General features: G+C 46.3%; 1 long non-coding RNA gene across 1 annotated transcript; it reads right to left on the bottom strand.

Moving 5' to 3' along the window:
* Positions 1-594: 594 nt before the first annotated feature.
* Positions 595-2,705, bottom strand: LOC138851989 (uncharacterized). Its single transcript, XR_011391520.1, has 2 exons — positions 1,749-2,705; positions 595-1,506 (listed from the first exon to the last, which is right to left on the bottom strand). It is a non-coding gene; the product is annotated as an uncharacterized lncRNA (long non-coding RNA).
* Positions 2,706-7,918: the final 5,213 nt, after the last annotated feature.

Raw genomic sequence — 7,918 nt, 5'->3', positions numbered from 1 at the left:
GAGCACTGCAGGAGAGCTTAGGACCCACTAGGAGCACTGCAGGAGAGCTTAGGACCCACTAGGAGCACTGCAGGAGAGCTTAGGGCCCACTAGGAGCACTGCAGGAGAGCTTAGGACCCACTAGGAGCACTGCAGGAGAGCTTAGGACCCACTAGGGGTAGGGCGGAAAACGCGGGATAGTGGGAAACTGATGGACAGAGCACACTGGCAGAAAAATGAAAAAAAAAGGAATATGAAAAAGATGAATGGAGAAAAGGTAGGGAGAGAAGAAAGGATCATGTCAAGTCACGAGTGTTCTGAAGTTTGGAACATTTGACAATGTAAGGAGAAAGGAAGACATCTACAGAGACAAAACTAGCATTAAGATTCATAAATGGAAAACTGTGTATATAGGGATGCTTCAACAAGACGACGGTTGTGAAGGCTAGAAGTAGAATAAACACTTTGGCAAAAGACCAGTCAGTCGGATGACCGCAATTTCTAACATGACAGAAAAGAGCATTATTGGAATCGGCGAGTTTAACACTTTTTTGTACTCTTTAATTAAGTCTGTCAGAAAGAGAGCGGCCGTTTTTTCATTTTTCTCCCCAGTGTTGTGTTGTGACACCACTACATCACTTTCCAGACTATTCCACTTACTGATAGCTCTGTCACTGAAGAAATACTTCTTAACATCCCTGTGATTCATTTGGGTCTTCAGCTTCCAGTTGTGACCACTTGTTGCTGTGTCCCATCTCTGGAACATTCTGTCTATGTCCATTTTGTCAATTCCTCTCAGCATTATATATGTCGTTAACATATGATCCCTATGACTCCTGTCCTCCAGTGTCGTCAGGTCGATTCCTCTCTTCGCAGGAAATGTCCCTTAGCTCCGGGACTAGTCTTGTTACCTAGTTTGGCTAGGTGTGGGTTCCAAAGTGGGAGTGTGTGTGTGCGTGTGTGTGTGTGTGTGTGTGTGTGTGTGTGTGTGTGTGTGTGTGTGTGTGTGTGTGTGTGTGTGTGTGTGTGTGTGTGTGTGTGTGTGTGTGTGTGTGTGTGTGTGTGCGTGTGTGCATGTGCGTGCGTGCGTGCGTCTGAGTTCATCTGAGGGAGTGATAATTATTAACGGGTTGACATCAAGGGGCCCAAGGTTGGAAACCTGGAGACTTTTCATGTCTGATTTTGAAAGTGACTCCAGCATTGTCATAGCTGGAAAGAGACCAGCACCCACACCTGTAGAGAGACCAGTACCCACACCTGTAGAGAGACCAGTACCCACACCTGTAGTGACCAGCACCCACACCTGTAGAGAGACCAGCACCCACACCTGTAGAGACCAGTACCCACACCTATAGAGAGACTGCTACCCACTCTTATATATCAGAGAAGTTATTGCAACACATGCACGTGGGGCGGTGAAGACTATTTTATGTTCAATTCCAGAGAAGAAAGTTCATCAGGGGAATTCCAGCAGGATAATAAGAGACGCAGGACCGACGCTTCACCATCACTTGCTCTCAACATTACCTTCATAAAGTATTGTGCTGCTCTCAACATTACCTTCATAAAGTATTGTGCTGTAACACACCATCACTTGCTCTCAACATTACCTTCATAAAGTAATGTGTTGCAACACCATCACTTGCTCTCAACATTACCTTCACAAAGTATTGTGTTGCTCTCAACACCATACCATGCTCTCAACATTACCTTCATAAAGTATTGTCAACATTACCTTCATAAAGTATTGTGTGCGCTCTCAACATTACCTTCATAAAGTATTGTGCTGTAACACCATCACTTCCCCCTCCCCCCCACATCATTCAATATGGTGTCACCATCGGTCGACTCTGACGACAGTATGCAAAACGCCCAGCGTTTTACATGTTATAGAAAAAAACAGTAGCAGCAAGAGTAAGAATAAACGCTGGTTACACTCACTTATATATTCATGAAAAACATTTGTACAATGTATATACTGTATTTTATGTTTTTTTACTAGTAAGAGATTAATGAATAAAATTGTAAAAGCTCTATAGATTATTATTTACCCATTGTTTGATAGTGCACACCTCTAAAATGCTGGACCCAGAGCTGTAGCTTTTCTCATAAGGGGTCAAGAGCTGTAACACTTGTTACCCCTTTGGGTAGGGTTATCCTAGGTAATTTTACCCCGTTGGGTCCAGGAGCTTACCTTTGTTAAACTATGAGACCAAGAGCTGTAGCTTATCACCTTGAGGGATCAACTTTGGGACCTCAGGAGCTGCCTTATGTACATGACAGATAAGAACTTAAATAAAATGTTAACTAGAGTAATAAACTCTAGGGACAACAAACGCCACATTTCAGTTACTCGAGTCTTGAAAAAATATAAAAACAAAATCCTGATGACGCAGTTTTGATCCGAGGAAATAGGACTATTTTCATATTTAAAAACCTTGACACTAGGAAACAGACCTATACAGTTCTGAGACACTCTGCCAAAATTTAAGTACCTAAATATAACTTTGAGAAAAAAATAAATCTTGTTGATGCAGTCTTGATCCGAGGAATTGAAGCTCGTGTGCATAGCGTGATTGGAGGGTCCACGACATAGCGAGATATATCCTGACGATCCACGACATACAGCGACATATCCTGAGGGTCCACGACATAGCGAGATATAGCCTGAGGGTCCACGACATAGCGAGATATAACCTGAGGGCTCACGACATAGCAAGATATACCCTGACGGTCCACGACATAGCTAGATATAACCTGAGGGTCCACGACATAGCGAGATATAACCTGAGGATCCACGACATAGCTAGATATATCCTGAGGATCCACGACATATCCAGATATAACCTGAGGGTCCACGACATAGCTAGATATAATCCTGAGGGTCCACGATATAGCTAGATATAATCCAGAGGGTCCACGACATAGCTAGATATAATCCAGAGGGTCCACGACATAGCTAGATATAATGAGGGTCCACGAGGGTCCACGACATAGCTAGATATAATCCTGAGGGTCCACGACATAGCTAGATATAATCCTGAGGGTCCACGACATAGCTAGATATAATCCTGAGGGTCCACGACATAGCTAGATATAATCCTGAGGGTCCACGACATAGCTAGATATAATCCTGAGGGTCCACGACATAGCTAGATATAATCCTGAGGGTCCACGACATAGCTAGATATAATCCTGAGGGTCCACGACATAGCTAGATATAATCCTGAGGGTCCACGACATAGCTAGATATAATCCTGAGGGTCCACGACATAGCTAGATATAATCCTGAGGGTCCACGACATAGCTAGATATAATCCTGAGGGTCCACGACATAGCTAGATATAATCCTGAGGGTCCACGACATAGCTAGATATAATCCTGAGGGTCCACGACATAGCTAGATATAATCCTGAGGGTCCACGACATAGCTAGATATAATCCTGAGGGTCCACGACATAGCTAGATATAATCCTGAGGGTCCACGACATAGCTAGATATAATCCTGAGGGTCCACGACATAGCTAGATATAATCCTGAGGGTCCACGACATAGCTAGATATAATCCTGAGGGTCCACGACATAGCTAGATATAATCCTGAGGGTCCACGACATAGCTAGATATAATCCTGAGGGTCCACGACATAGCTAGATATAATCCTGAGGGTCCACGACATAGCTAGATATAATCCTGAGGGTCCACGACATAGCTAGATATAATCCTGAGGGTCCACGACATAGCTAGATATAATCCTGAGGGTCCACGACATAGCTAGATATAACTTTGAGGGGAAATGAGAGGCAGAAATTTCATTAGGGTAATTTTTTTTGGGGGGGCCGAGGGGGCGCACCATAGCGACTTACTCTACAATACTGACCACACCGCACTATGACCACACCTCACTATGACCACACCTCACTATGACCACACCTCACTATGACCACACCTCACTATGACCACACCTCACTATGACCACACCTCACTATGACCACACCTCACTATGACCACACCTCACTATGACCTATGACCACACCTCACTATGACCACACCTCACTATGACCACACCTCACTATGACCACACCTCACTATGACCACACCTCACTATGACCACACCTCACTATGACCACACCTCACTATGACCACACCTCACTATGACCACACCTCACTATGACCACACCTCACTATGACCACACCTCACTATGACCACACCTCACTATGACAACACCTCACTATGACCACACCTCACTATGACCACACCTCACTATGACCACACCTCACTATGACAACACCTCACTATGACCACACCTCACTATGACCACACCTCACTATGACCACACCTCACTATGACCACACCTTACTATGTCACACCTCACTATAACCACACCTCACTATGATCACACCTCACTATTACCACACCTCACTATGACCACACCTCACTATGACCACACCTCACTATGACCACACCTCACTATGACCACACCTCACTATGACCACACCTCACTATGACCACACCTCACTATGACCACACCTCACAATGACCACACCTCACTATGACCACACCTCACTATGACCACACCTCACTATGACCACACCTCACTATGACCACACCTCACTATGACCACACCTCACTATGACCACACCTCACTATGACCACACCTCACTATGACCACACCTCACTATGACCTCACTATGACCACACCTCACTATGACCACACCTCACTATGACCACACCTCACTATGAACACACCTCACTATGAACACACCTCACTATGACAACACCTCACTATGTCAACACCTCACTATGACCACACCTCACTATGACCACACCTCACTATGACCACACCTCATGACTCACTATGACCACACCTCACTATGACCACACCTCACTATGACCACACCTCACTATGACCACACCTCACTATGACACTATGACCACACTATGACTCACTATGACCACACCTCACTATGACCACACCTCACTATCACTATGACCACACCTCACTATGACACACACACTATGACCACACCTCACTATGACCACTATGACCACACCTCACTATGACCACACCTCACTATGACCACACCTCACTATGACCACACCTACTGACCACACTATGACTCACTATGACCACACCTCACTATGACCACACCTCACTATGACCACACCTCACTATGACCACACCTCACTATGACACACCTCACTATGACCACACTATGACTCACTATGACCACACCTCACTATGACCACACCTCACTATGACCACACCTCACTATGACCACACTATGACTCACTATGACCACACCTCACTGACCACACCTCACTATGACCACACCTCACTATGACCACACCTCACTATGACCACACCTCACTATGACCACACCTCACTATGACCACACCTCACTATGACCACACCTTACTATGACCACACCTCACTATGACCACACCTCACTATGACCACACCTCACTATGACCACACCTCACTATGACCACACCTCACTATGACCACACCTCACTATGACCACACCTCACTATGACCACACCTCACTATGACCACACCTCACTATGACCACACCTCACTATGACCACACCTCACTATGACCACACCTCACTATGACCACACCTCACTATGACCACACCTCACTATGACCACACCTCACTATGACCACACTATGACTCACTACTGACACCTCACTATGACCACACCTCACTATGACCACACACACTATGACTCACTATGACCACACCATCACTATGACCACACCATCACTATGACCACACCATCACTATGACCACACCATCACTATGACCACACCATCACTATGACCACACCATCACTATGACCACACCATCACTATGACCACACCATCACTATGACCACACTATCACTATGACCACACCATCACTATGACCACACCATCACTATGACCACACCATCACTATGACCACACCATCACTATGACCACACCATCACTATGACCACACCATCACTATGACCACACCATCACTATGACAACACCATCACTATGACCACACCATCACCTATGACACTATGACCACACCTCACTATGACCACACCTCACTATGACCACACCTCACTATGACCACACATGACTATGACCACACCTCACTATGACCACACCTCACTATGACCACACCTCACTATGACCACACCTCACTATGACCACACCTCACTATGACCACACCTATGACCACACCTCACTTTGACCACACTATGACTCACTACTGACCACACCTCACTATGACTATGACCACACCTCACTATGACCACACCTCACTATGACCACACCTCACTATGACCACACCTCACTATGACCACACCTCACTATGACCACACCTCACTATGACCACACCTCACTATGACCACACCTCACTATGACCACACCTCACTATGACCACACCTCACTATGACCACACCTCACTATGACCACACCTCACTATGACCACACCTCACTATGACCACACCTCACTATGACCACACCTCACTGTGACCACACCTCACTATGATCACACCTCACTATGACCACACCTCACTATGACCACACCTCACTATGACCACACCTCACTATGACCACACCTCACTATGACCACACCTCACTATGACCACACCTCACAATGACCACACCTCACTATGATCACATCTCACTATGACCACACCTCACTATTTACCACACCTCACTATGACCACACCTCACTATGACCACACCTCACTATGACCACACCTCACTACGACCACACCTCACTATGACCACACATCACTATGACGACACCTCACTATGACAACACCTCACTATGACCACACCTCACTATGACCACACCTCACTATGACCACACCTCACTATGACCACACCTCACTATGACCACACCTCACTATGACCACACCTCACTATGACCACACCTCACTATGACCACACCTCACTATGACCACACCTCACTATGACCATACCTCACTATGACCACACCTCACTATGACCACACCTCACTATGACCACACCTCACTATGACCACACCTCACTATGACCACCTCACTATGACTCACTATGACCACACTATGACCACACCTCACTATGACCACACCTCACTATGACCACACCTCACTCACACCACACCTCACTATGACCACACCTCACTATGACCACACCTCACTATGACCACACCTCACTATGACCACACCTCACTATGACCACACCTCACTATGACCACACCTCACTATGACCACACCTCACTATGACCACACCTCACTATGACCACACCTCACTATGACCACACCTCACTATGACCACACCTCACTATGACCACACCTCACTATGACACACCTCACTATGACCACACCACACCTCACTATGACCACACCTCACTATGACACACTATGACTCACTATGACCACACCTCACTATGACCACACCTCACTATGACCACACCTCACTCACTATGACCACACTATGACTCACTATGACCACACCTCACTATGACCACACCTCACTATGACCACACCTCACTATGACCACACCTCACTATGACCACACCTCACTATGACCACACCTCACTATGACCACACCTCACTATGACCACACCTCACTAAGACCACACCTCACTATGGCCACACTATGACCACACTCACTATGACCACACCTCACTATGACCACACCTCACTATGACCACACCTCACTATGACCACACTATGACTCACTATGACCACACCTCACTATGACCACACCTCACTATGACCTCACTTCACTATGACCACACCTCACTATGACCACACCTCACTATGACCACACCTCACTATGAACACACCTCACTATGAGCACACCTCACTATGACCACACCTCACTATGACCACACCTCACTAAGACCACACTATGACCACACCTCACTATGACTCACTATGACCACACATAACTATGACCACACCTCAC

This window comes from Cherax quadricarinatus, unplaced genomic scaffold (genome assembly GCF_038502225.1).
Source record: "Cherax quadricarinatus isolate ZL_2023a unplaced genomic scaffold, ASM3850222v1 Contig3235, whole genome shotgun sequence".
Classification (NCBI taxonomy): domain Eukaryota; kingdom Metazoa; phylum Arthropoda; class Malacostraca; order Decapoda; family Parastacidae; genus Cherax; species Cherax quadricarinatus.
This window is presented reverse-complemented; position numbering and strand designations above follow the sequence as displayed.